The 13,257-nt window shown below is 34.0% G+C and overlaps 1 pseudogene; it reads left to right on the top strand.

The window, feature by feature from the left end:
- Positions 1-12,478: 12,478 nt before the first annotated feature.
- LOC112485501 lies at positions 12,479-12,597 on the top strand (annotated as a pseudogene).
- The last annotated feature ends 660 nt before the right edge of the window (positions 12,598-13,257 follow it).

Below are 13,257 nucleotides of genomic sequence, written 5' to 3'. Positions count from 1 at the left end.
ACCTATACAGTCCTATAAAGTATATCTCTTATTTGTCCCTTTCACATCATTGCCGACCACTCACCTTACTCACTCTAATCTAGCCACTCTGTCTTCTTGGTGTTCATTGAACACTGCTCACTTGTAGGCCTTTGCTGTTGCTCTTCTTTCCATCAGGAACTCTCTTCAGATCTTTCCGTGGATGGTAACTTCTTGTCATTTAGATCTCATTTCTAACACTACTTTAGTGTGCTCTTTCTTAATTACCCAAGTACATTTTTTAAATTTCTCTCTCGTACTATGTTTGTTTCTGTTTTTTTCTAAAAGCAAATTTTGAGACAAGGACTTGAATACAGGTAGTTAATTCCAGGAAACACAGATGAGGGAGTAGGATAAGTGAGGCAGGGAAATAAAGAAAATCTATAAAATATGTCTTAATGAGAAGGTTGCTGCTGTGAGCAACTGGGGGTAAATCCTTCTGAGAAACTCTAAGAAACTGTTGGACACACATTAGAATTTTCCCATCAGAGGAGAAGGAGGCTGTGGTATTTTATTTGTTTGTTTGTTTGTTTGTTTATGTATGTATGTATGTATTTATTTTTGTGGTATTTATATACTAACTCGTATTCCCCATTGGTTGAGAATTGAAGTGAATTTCGCTCCCCGTACTTCCGAGTCGCACCTGCGCAAGCATAATGATCTGGTGCCCCCAGGGCAGAGAAGTGCTTGAGGCTTCAGATGTAGGTCTACCATAATTGTAGGTGAACTCAAAGATAGGCCAAAGGAGATATAAGGCAGGGCATTAATAGCATCACACATCTTTGTCCCCCAAACGCACTTACACACTACATATACGTATATACTTTGCCAACTATTAGCACATCTCTATATCTTCTCATTTATCATGATCAGAGTTATCTTATTTACATATGTGCTTGCTTGTTTACATTTACTTTTTCCAAAAGAATGTGAATTTCATAAAAACAGGTCCTTGCGTTTCTTATTCACTGTGACTTTCTGAGTGCCAAAGAAGGTGATTGGAATGCACCCAGCAAATATCTTTTAAATGAAGGAAAGAACAATGTTCTCTGTAAATTCTTACTATAAGTATCAGAATCATTTTCTAGAACACTCTAAATAAGGTTTACTTTATCATTTTCTTATAAGTCTGTGATTTTCTTTTTCTTTCTTTCTTTCCTTTTTTTTTTTTTTGTAAAAGCAGCAACTATGCTTTCTAAACTGTGACTGTCTTGCATTATTTACTACTGGAGATGTCAGCATATTTTGTACAGCTGATGATATTTCTTAAAAAATGCCATCTGCCAGTTATATCAATCAGTAAGTGACAAGGGATATATAGAAAATGTCTTTAAGCTCAAGTGACAGGAACATATAAACATGCACATCACTAACTGAATACAGCTGTCCCAAAAAAGAGCTTAATGCTGTACATAAGAGGAAGTTGAAATGAAACTATGAGATGAAAGAGCGAGAGAGAGAGACAGAGAGAGAGAAACTATATCATTAAAATAATAGGAGCAATAGATCTTAAGTAGGTTCTGGCTTAGAGGCCATAAAAGGGAAATATATTTTAAGTAAAATTTTGAAGCTGTATAAGGATATGGTTTCACAGAAAAAAAAAATCAGGAGAAGGTATATGCACTTGTTTAGTCGTGAGTGAGGGTGCATTGAAGATGAGACAGACATTATAATGTTAATTGTGGCGAGAACAAACTGGGCTTTGTGGCTGAATTGGGGATAATGCTGTAAATCACAATTAAGCAGCTAAACTCTTTAGACACAAATATGTATGTTTGTAAATTCTTGCACCTGTGAAATGGCTCAGCTATTTAGATAACTTCAGTGGATAGGGCAGAATAATAACTGTGAGTTCAGCACCTATAGTATTTATTCCCCTAAAATTGCCACCATGTTATTTTTTATTTAGGATGAGTTGCTATGGTGATTCATGTCTTCAGCAGTCCTAGAGAGGACTATGATAATGAATGATTATCTGGCTTGGTACAGTGGCTTAAACAAAGGCTATTTCTGAAGGAAACTTTATCATTCAAGGTAGAAATTATTGGTAAAATACCTAAAAAGAAAATCCAAACTACTTTTAAAAGAAACTAATAAGCCAATATTTTTACTCATTTTTATCTACATACGTGGAGGTTCACTGAGAGCATGAAAATATAAGCACTTCTAGGAAAAGGAATAATTTTACTGTATCCTTTTTCATTTCAGTGGCATCAATATCTGCATGTCTATATAAGATCTTTTTACATACATGTAAAGACTCGATGTGTAGAGTGTGTAAACCATGACATAATCAGGCAGAAAGGGTCCTCGAATAGATTTTAGTATCCACCATATTACAGCCTCACTTGGTGTGTGACATGACTGCAGATAGAAGGGGAAATCACTATAACCTGCACTCTTGCTTGATGGACTCTTTTAATCCAAGGAATTCCCTATTTGAGAAAAAATAAAAATATAACTAAGATGTTAAAAGGGAGAATTAAAACATTCGCCACATTTTAGGGAACAGCTACAGCTATGAACAGAGAGATTTCAGTGGCACTCAGGGTAGAAAGTCATTGATTCTGAATTGCTCATGTCAGAATTGCTCAGGCCACACATAGAGTCTAATAATTGAAAACAGTATCATCAGCTTTAATAATGGAGGTTAATAATAAATGTATGAAATGGGATGGTCCATTGACGTTCAAACCCACAACAAAAAGGCTCTTCCAAGCATTAGCACTGCTGCATGAGGATTGGTTTTTTGCAGTCATCCTCAGAAGTAAAAATCACAACAGAATAATGTAATTTTTTAGAGAGGATGCGATAAGCATAGTAGAAATTATACACAGTAAGAGAATAAAGAAAGTGAAAATTAAAAGAGAAAAAAATGGCAGCAGTGAGATATAGGAAGGAAGAAAGGCAAGAGGGATCTAATTCTTGGGATTATTGTTAAGTTTTGAGCTCTCTACTTGGTGTTTTATATAAAACTATTTAAAATTCTACTTACAACTTTAAACATAGCACTCTAAAATATCTTATTTTATTTATGCATTCACTTGTCTGTGCTTGGACTACTCCACAATTTAAGTAAGTTCCATAATGGGAAGGAGTTTGTCTTATTCATCACTGTAGCCCTTGTGTCTAAAACAGAGTCTGACTCATTGAAGACATCAAGGGGACATTTGCTTAATAAACAATTCAAAAAGTAGGATTTTTTTCCCAGAGAAGGTAATAACTGACAGCTAAGCTGCTAGAGGTAGGAGAGACAAGGGAAGAATTTTTCCACCAAAAAAACCTAAAATTCTGAGTAATTTTCTTCTCTTTTTTAAATTGTAGACTGTTTTCACGTGCCTGATGTCCATTGTCAAGTTCAAGATTCCATTATCCCTGTAAGAACAAAGCACATTCTTATCTAGGCTCTAGATATAATTGATCATATTATAAACTCTTATGGTGTTTCATTTTTTATTTTATTAAGTTTATTGGGGTGACATTGGTTAATAAAATTATATAGATTTCAAGTGTACAATTCAATAATACATCTTCTGTATATTACATTGTATGTTCACCACCCAAAGTCACATTTTCTTCTGTCACCATATACTTGACCCCGAAGACCCTTATCTATCTCCCTTCCTCCCCACTTTCCCTCTGGTAACCATGAAACTGTTGTCTGTGTCCATGAGTCTCTTTTTGTCTTGTTCATTTGTTGCTTTCGGTTTTACATCCCACATATGAGTGAAATCATATGATTCTCAACTTTCTCTGTCTGACTGATTTCGCTTAGCATGATAATCTCAAGATCCATCCATGTTGTCACAAATGGCAGTATTTCATCTTCTCTTATGGCTACTAATATTCCATTGTATATATGTACCACATCTTCTTTATCCAATCATCTATCCTAGGACACTTCGGCTGTTTTCATGTCTCGGATAATACTGCAGTGAACATCAAGATGCATGTATCTTTATACATAAATGTTTTCAAAATTTGGGGGTAGATACTCAGAAGAGGGATTGCTGGATCGTAAGGTAATTCTATTCTTAAATTTTTGAGTAACCTTCATACTGTTTTCCATAGTGGCTGTACCAATTTATATTCCCACCAGCAGAATATGAGGGTTCCTTTTTCCCCACAACTTCTTCAACACTTGTTATTACTTGTCCTATTAATAATATCCATTCTAATGGGTGTGAGATGGTATCTCATTGTGGCTTTGATTTACATTTCCCTACTAGCTAGTGAAGTGGAGCATCTTTCCTTATGTCTGTTGGCCGTTTGTATGTCTTCATGGGAGAAGTATCTATTCAGGTATCTAACCATTTTTTAATTGGAGTTTGTTATTTCATTTTTGAGTTATATGAGTTCTTCATATATTTTGGATATTAGCCCCCTATCAAAGTCTTTGTTTGCAAATACTTTCTCCCATCCAGTTGGTTGCCTCTTTGTCTTGTTGATGGTTTCTTTTGCTGTGCAGAAGATTTTTAGTTTGATATAGTCCCAATCATTTATTTTTGTGCTTACTTTCCTTGCCTTTGAGGTCAAATTCATAAAATCCTCTCTAAATCCAAGGTCCATGAGTTTAGACCTATGTTTTCTTCTATGCAATTTATTGTTTCAAGTCTTATATTTAGGTCTTTGATTCATTTTGAGTTAATTTTGGTGTATGGTGACAGATAGCAGTCTAGTTTCATTCTTTTGCACGTGGCTTTCCAATTTTCCCAGCACCGTTTATTGAAGAGGGTTTCTTTTCTCCACTCTATGTTTTAACCTCTTTGGGGAAAATTATTAACCCATATATACAGGGATTTATTTCTGGGCTCTCAATTATATTCCATTCATCTGTGTGTCTGCTTTTCCACCAATACAATGCCATTTTGAATATTGTCGCATTGTAGTATAATTTAAGTCAGGCAGAGTGATGCCTCCAGCCTTGGTCTTTTTTCTCAAGATTGCTTTGGCTATTTGGGGTCTTTTGTGACTCCATACAATCTTGATAATGCTGCAGCGATTTTTTGTTCTATTTTTTTAAAAAATATCATTGAAAAAATATGTCATTGGGATTTTGATGGGGATTGCATTAAATCTGTATATTGCTTCGGGTAATATGGCCATTTTAACTATGTAGTTTTCTTCTAATCCATGAACAAGGAATATTGTTCAATTTCTTTTTGTCTTCTCCAATTTCTTAATAATGTCTTCTGGTTTTTACTGTATAGGTCCTTCACATACTTCGTTAAGTTTATTTCTAAGTATTTTATTATTTATGTTGCAATTGCGAAAAGAATTGTTTTTTTTTTCATTTCTTTTTCTAAAATTCTTTGTTAGTGTATAGGAATACTATGGATTTTTGTACATTGATATTGTATCCTGAAAATTTACTGTATTATTTTATTGTTTCTAATAGTTTTTCTTTAGTAGAGTCTAGGATTTTTTTAAAATAGAAAATCATGTCACCTGCAAACAGTGACAATTTGACTTCTTCATTCTCAGATCTGGATGCCTTTTATTTTTTTTTCTTGCCTGATTGTTCTAGCTGGAAAATAGACTGATCAACAGTAAGGAAATTGAAACAATCATCAAAAACCTAACAAAAAGTAAAAGTCAGGGACCCAATGGCTTCACTAGTGAATTTTACTAAACATTCAAAGATGATTTAACACCTATTCTTCTCAAACTTTCCAAAAAGTTAAAGAGCCGGCGATATTTCCTAACTCATTTTAAGAGGCCAACATTATCCTGATACCAAAACCTGGTAAGGATAACATACACGCGTGCGTGCACACACACACACAAACACACACACACACACACATAACCTACAGGCCAGTATCTCTGATGAATACAGATGCAAAAATTCTAAACAAAATACTAACAAATTTAATACAAAAAACAATGCATTAAAAAAAATGATATATCGTGATTAAGTGGGGTTCATTCCAGAGCCTTTTACAAGGATGGTTCTACATATGCAAATCCATCAAGGTGATACACCACATAAACAAAATAAAGAATAAAAATCATAAGATCATATTAATAGATGAAAAAAAGCATTTGATAAGACACAGCATCCATTTATGATTAAAACATTTAATAAAATAGATATAGAGGGAAAGTACCTCAACATGCCAAAGGCCATAAATGGCAAACCCTCAGCTAATATCATATTTAATGGTGAAAAACTAAAAACCTTCCCTCTAAGGTCAGGAACAAGACAAGGTTGTCTGTTATCACCACTCTTATTCAGTATACTGTTGGAAGTAATTTCATATCTTCTAACTGCATCTGACTCCCTCACTAATTGAGAGGGTATTTGAGAGCAGAATCTATTTCTTTTTTTTAAAAAAATGGTGTCTTTTTGGGCTGTTGTACCAGTGAAAATTCCACCAATAATGTATGAGAGTGCTTTTTTAATAAGTAATTTTTGCATGTTGTCAGAAAAAGGCCAACTGGAGTTATATTTAGAGAGCTGCAACAGTTAGATTAAGAAGACAAATAACATCTGTGTAAACATTCGACAAATGAGAAAAATCATAATGGCCCTTTTAGAATAGCCATTTTTGAGTGAAATTAACAAAATTTTATTTGAGTATGTTGGCTTTTTATTCATAAAGAAAATGCAGTTCAATCCTGAATAGTAAAAAGCAAAAGCCTTGCTCAAATTATACATTCTAAGGGATAATTCAGCCCTCTTCTTTACTTTGTCACCTTGAACCAGGCTGCTTACATTGATCAAATTAACTAGATGCTTTAAAACCTTTGAATGTGCTGGATAAACCCGGCCTATGTCTGACAAACTATTTTACAATCTCCACGTCAGTTGTTTATAACCTCCTTTGAGCTAAATTCTAATTTCCACTTCTTTATTTCTAATTATTGATCATTGAACATTGCCTATCAATAATTTTCTCATTTAAGCCCTTGTCACAATAAATACATATTTATCTGGTTCTTTTTCTCTTATATAAGACATTTTGACAGTTAATTCTATAGTCTAAGTACCATTTTGTAAAGAAATTTTGCTTGAGTTGCTTATAGAATAATCCCCTTCTCAGTTTTGATCAATAGACCTCTCGGTTATCTAATTAGTTATCACACTACCTCGAACAGCTTACTAGAATCAATCCATTCTTTTCTATCTCAAATCTCTATATCATGCAGTGATCTTACAATTTCACTTCTTTAACTCTGACTAATCTGCCTTTATAATTCATACTCACAATCTTGAACTATTCCTGTGCCTTCTGACCCAGCCCTTTGCATCTCCACTATCCCTTCCCTAGCTTAAGAAGACTGGAGGTAAGCCTGATATTTCAAACATACTACCTCCCTTTAATGAGACAGACCAAATAATTTTGTTATAAAATATACTTTATGTTTTTTTACATTTTGTCTTCAGTTTGAAAATAATATGGCTTTTTGGTTGCTCCATTGTTAATACACTAAAACCAAATAAATTATGCTTAATAAATCTGAAACTTTTATGTGATTCAATGTGTCACAGTTGAGATTTATTAGTAACTGATGACACATTATCAAATTAGTATTATACTTTATTTCTTCCAAATTTATGTTTATGTTATATGCAGTAAAATTCACTCTTTGTGATATCCAGTTTTATCAATTTCGACAAATGTGCAGAGTCGTGTATCTGCAACTGAAGTCATGATACAGAATGGTTCCATCCACTAAAAAATTTCTTCATGCTTTTTCTTTGTGGTAAACTCTTTCTCCAGCCCTGAACCCCTACTAACTACTGCTGTATTATTCATTTCTATAGTTTTGATTTTTTCAGAGTGTCATATATTTATTATGGTGACATTGGTTAACAAAATCCAGTTAGTTTTAAGTATACAATTCAACAGTAAGGCATATATATATATTGCATTGTGTGTTCACTGCCCATAGTTAGATTTCTTCTGTCCCCACATATTTGACCCCTTTTACCCCATCTACCTCCCCCTTCCCCCTCCCCTCGTCCTTAACCACTAGTCTATTGTCCATGTCCATGGGTCTCTGTCTGCCCTGTTTATAGTCTTTTGATCAGCTTTTTCTTTTCAATTAGAAAAATGCATTTGAAATTTATCCATGTTGTTGCATATATCAATAGCTTTTTTGTTTTGTTTTGAGCTTATTGCTGAATAGTATTTCACTGTATAGAAGTATTATAGTTTATTCACTTGCTGAAGAACAGTTGGATTCTTTTCAGTGTCTTGTGATTATGAATAAAGCTGCTATACACATTCACATACAAGTTTTTGTGTAAACGTAAGTATTCTCTCTTTTGGGGATAATTCAGATTTTTTGAGTCACATGATGTAGGTATACTTACTTTTATGAGAAACTGCCAAACTGTTTCTGCTTTCCAAAGTGATGGTACCATTTTATAATGTGTGTTTGAGTTGCCGTGCATCCTTACCAGCAACTTACTTTTTAGTCATTCTAATAAATGTGGTAGTATTTCAAAGTAATTTTAATTTGAATTTGCTTAATGGCTAGGGATGGCAAGCATCATTTTATGTACTTTTTGCCGTCCATATATCTTCTCACTGTGTGTATTCAAAAGTTTTGCCCTTATTTTTATCAGTTTTTATTCTCTCTTTGATGAGTTTTAAAAGTGCTTTATATATTCTGGAAACAAGTCCTTTGCAATATATGTGATTTATAAATATTTTTTGCCCTGTCTATGGCTTGTCTTTTCATTCCCCTAACAGGATGTTTTTTCTATTTCAGGTTCCCTATCAATCTTTGGGGGTGGGCAATGAGGCCATAGAGAAAGTTAGGTCCTAAGACTGGATTCGAACCCCCTTTATGATCCCCAAGGGAGCCACATTCTCTTGCCAGTCCCCACTCATTCTTTACCACATTGCTAACAATTCCAGCTGAATTCTTTTTAGATTTTGGTTTAGTTAGTTACCCTGTGACTGAAGGTCTATTGGAGCAGGGGTCCCCAACCCCCAGGCTGCAGACCAGTACCAGTCCATGGCCTGGTACCAGGCAGTACAGCAGGAAATGAGTGGTGGGCAGGTGAGCGAAGCTTCATCTTTATTTGCTGCTGCTCCCCAGGGCTAGCATCACTGCTTCAACTCCACCTAAGATCATCAGAAGTTACATTCTCATAGGAGAACTGGTCTCTGGTACCAAAAATGTAGGGTATCACTGTACAGCTTTGAGAAAAGTTGTAAACTTGCAGTTTGTCCAGCTCTGGTGGTGGATGTTGTAAGGATGGGATAATGCTTTGTCTAACTCTCTACTTCCCAAGTGGAAACCAGAATTTCCCTTGTTCTGTTTGTAATGTGACTTTTCATTTCCCCTATTTTGGGGAAATATAATTAGAAACAAAAATCTTCTGCCAATCTTGAAAACCTCTCCAGAAAGGTAGAAGAGAAAGAAAACAGTTTTATTATTGAATAAGCACTAAACTGGAATGTGGTGCACATTACAGGCAATCTAAAGAGATTGCAAAGAGAGAAAGAAATCTCATCCTTTTAAATAGCCAAATAGAAACAACCCATTTTATATTTTTTCCCAAGATAAACAATAACTACTCTTTAAGTAAGAGCACTTGACACAACCCTTTCTCACACATAGTTCATCCTACATTCACCTGGTAATTATAGTGACCATTTGTGTTTGGTAATTGTTATTTTCCAAAATAAAAATAAATTTCTCATATCTTTATAACAGAAGTTAGGTTTGCAGCTTGGAGCCAGAGGCCAGCCAAACTTATGCTCCTATCTTCTCATGGAAACTGGGAGATAGGGGCACTATCTTCCCTGATAATTCCATTTCAAAAACATGGCTCCTAGGCCCTTTAGGAAACACACCTGGGTTGTAAAACAGGCAAGAGGCTTATTTAGCTTTTGAAGAGATTTACATACATTTCAAAAAGGCAGAGAGAGATCTTATACTTACAAAATTTCTAAAGTAAATGCTTTAAGAAAAGGAAAGGAGAGGAGACTGTTTCTCTGTACCAGGGAAAATTGATTTTTTTTCTTATTTTTAATTCGTATTTTCCCTCACACCTGTAAATATCAAGAACACTTGCCCTCGAAAAGTTTACACAGTACATATTTAAATGCTTTAGTTTACTTGAATTTCACATGATCCTGTGAGGTAAGCCAGAAAGTAATTATTTTTATTGATCCAATTTAGTGGATGAGGAAATTAAGATGCAGAGAAGCCAGTTGAGTTGTCCAATTGCACACTTCTAAAAAATAAAGCCAAAGCCTCTCAAATCCAGTTTCTCTGGTGCCATCTCCAGTTCTGACACTCCAGGCTGCCTTCTCAAAATTGATATCAGTATCCATTATATATTGATAATCCCTACTTTATGTTTAGGACCAAATAGTAAACATATGCACACTCTGCAGGTCTCAACAAACTTTTAGGATATATAACTTAGTCATATTAAATGTACTCTTCTTTTAAAATTTTATTATTAGTTTCAAGTATACAGTACATTGGTTAGACATTTATATAGTTTATGAAATGATCCCCCTGATTGCTCTTTCTCTCCTCTGGCTCTTCACCTAGCCATTACATTAATGCTAACTGCATTTCCTATGTCGTGTTCACCATCCCCATGACCATCAACTACTAATTTGTACTTCTTTAACCTTTCACTCCTTTCTCCCAGTCTCCCAATCCCCTCCCCTATGGCCGTCACTAGATCATCCTCTTTTAAATGTACTCTTGAGTGGTTCATTTGGCAAATCACTTGGCTGAAAGCAAAAGGGCAAATAGTTACTATTTATTATCAATATATATTGTCTAATGTCATTTATTCCTGTAACGAATATTTATTGAATGTCTATTATGTACCACATATCACTCTAGGGGCTGGGGAAGCATTAATGAAACAAACTGGTAAAGTCCCTGCCCACATGAAGCTTATATTCTAGAAGGTACAAAAGTGAACAATATTAAAAAAATATGTAAAATGTCAGTATGTGATATATACAAAATAGAAAACCAAAGCAGGATAATAGAGATAAAATATGTTAGGAAGATTTGTAGGGGCTTTTGCTTTTGTTTTTGAAGAGGCCTAAAGAAAGCTAAGAACAATTTATGATGATATATATAAACATATAAGAGCACATAAGCAGGGGAAGAATAAGTGAAATGTTCCTGGGACAGAGCTAGGTGGTATATTCAAGGAATGGCAAAGAAGATAAGTGACTAGAGCTGAATGGAGGAAGAAGGAAAGGTGGGAGGGGCCAGGTTATTAAGAACCTTGTAAGTGAGATCAGAAGCCTTTGGGTTTGAGAACATTTTACAAAGTTCACTCTGGCGGAGAAAACACTACAGTGGAACACAGAGACAGAATAGGAGACTAATTGCAATTCAGCTGAATTACTGAATGGAAGAAAACATCCCTGGTTTGCCTTATTGTCGTAGTTTTATTATTCACTTTTTTTCAAAATTAAAAAAAAAAATTACGTGGTCTGCAGTTAATTAGATTTATACCATGTAAATAGAAAATATTGAATAATTTCACATTTGCCTAGGATAGGCTGAGACCATGACAGAATAAGTTAAGTAAGAACTCTCTGAACTGTGTTTTTCAAATAAGAATTTACTTGATCGTTTATCAAGTAGACAATATGTGGAGTAAAGATAGAGCTTACACATCCAAATTTATTTTATAGTAACATTTTTGACTGCAATTAAGAGGAGATATACCGAAGTAAATTACTGTCTGCTTAAGAACTGACATAACTTGATTTATGTTTGCCAGTTTTTCAAATATTACTGAAATATGTATTGGTCCACTAATAAATATTTCCAGAATGTCTTCCACAAATTCAGAAACATTTTTTTTTTTGCATAGTATCCCTATTTTTATCTTAAATGTGACAAATGATACAATACACGATTCTTCAACTTTAGGAGTCTTCACATTTCTTTGTATGTTAAATAAAACTTTATCCAAAGGTCTTTTTAATCTCTTTTTAATTTTACTGAGATCTGAAATGCAATTCCTAAAATCTTTCTAATTTATTAGGTTTGAAATAACTAACTGAAAACTTTGGAAGAAAATCAATATTTAAAAATGTTTTCCCTTTTGCAATGTGGGAATAAAACAAGGTAAGTGTTGAGATCTCTTTTGTCATCTTTAGATTTCTCATTACCCGCATAGCACTCTACTGTTTGCTAAATCCTTAATTGAAGGACTAATATAGGCACTCATGATCATGGATCTGAGTAAACTAATGTAATTTACTAGACTTCTTGTGTGGTGTCTGATTCCTTAATAAAAATTTACTCTTTATTGTTCAGTTTATTTTCACATTAAGCTGTGTTTAAGATGTAGCATCTGTTTTTTTTCTCTTTTTCCTTTTCTTTTCTGATAGCTTTAACTTCTCTTGTTCTTTAGATTCATAATAATCATAATTATTATTATTTAAAGAATCTAGATCCTACCTTCAGCCTTTACCTAAATTTAAGAATAAGAATGACTAAAATGGTCTACTGGCATGCCACCCTGAACGAGCCCAATCCCATCTGATCGTAGAAGTTAAGCAGGGTTGGACCTGGTTAGTACTTGGATGAGAGACCACCTAGGAAGACCAGGTGCTGCAGGTGTAAAAAATAAAAAAATAAGGGATTATAAACTGACAAGGTCCTTACAATCTGTGAAGTCAACCAAGGGTTGCCTCACCTAAAAAAAAAAAAAAAAAAAATGACTAAAATAAAAATGTCATTAACAATTCTCATGGCCACAACATAAATAAATCTAGTCCAAATTAAAAGCCATCACCTTACAGATTTTCATTTCTTTGACCTACACCTAGATATTTTTCTTTCTCTTTTAAGTATATAAAGCCAACCTCCTTCACTTTCATACTCTTTCTAAGATCATAGAAACTTAAGTCTCTATTCCATAAATTCACTCATTTGACATAATTTATATGTACAGCTTACAGATATAGTGATATCATCAGAAAAAGCAAAGGGATATGCATTGTATCCTAGGATCGGATATCATTTAGAGCTAAAATGAACCATCCAGATTACTTTTATCAGCAATTTTATTTTATTGTTAAGAAAATCAAAGGTCTGAGAAGTTAAGCAACATATTTCAGGATACACAATAGAGTTCAAGTACTAAGTTAGAACTTTGGTATCCTGACTGCCATTTGGTGTTTCTGCTACTATACCACAATGATTTCACCTACATAATTAGTCATAGTAACAGTATAATGAAATAATATTTGGAAAAGGAGAATTAATATTATGTTGATG

The sequence above is a fragment of the Pteropus alecto genome, unplaced genomic scaffold (genome assembly GCF_000325575.1).
Source record: "Pteropus alecto unplaced genomic scaffold, ASM32557v1 scaffold301, whole genome shotgun sequence".
Lineage (NCBI taxonomy): Eukaryota > Metazoa > Chordata > Mammalia > Chiroptera > Pteropodidae > Pteropus > Pteropus alecto.
Note: the sequence above shows the minus strand (reverse complement) of the source record. Positions and strands in the feature narration are given on the sequence as shown.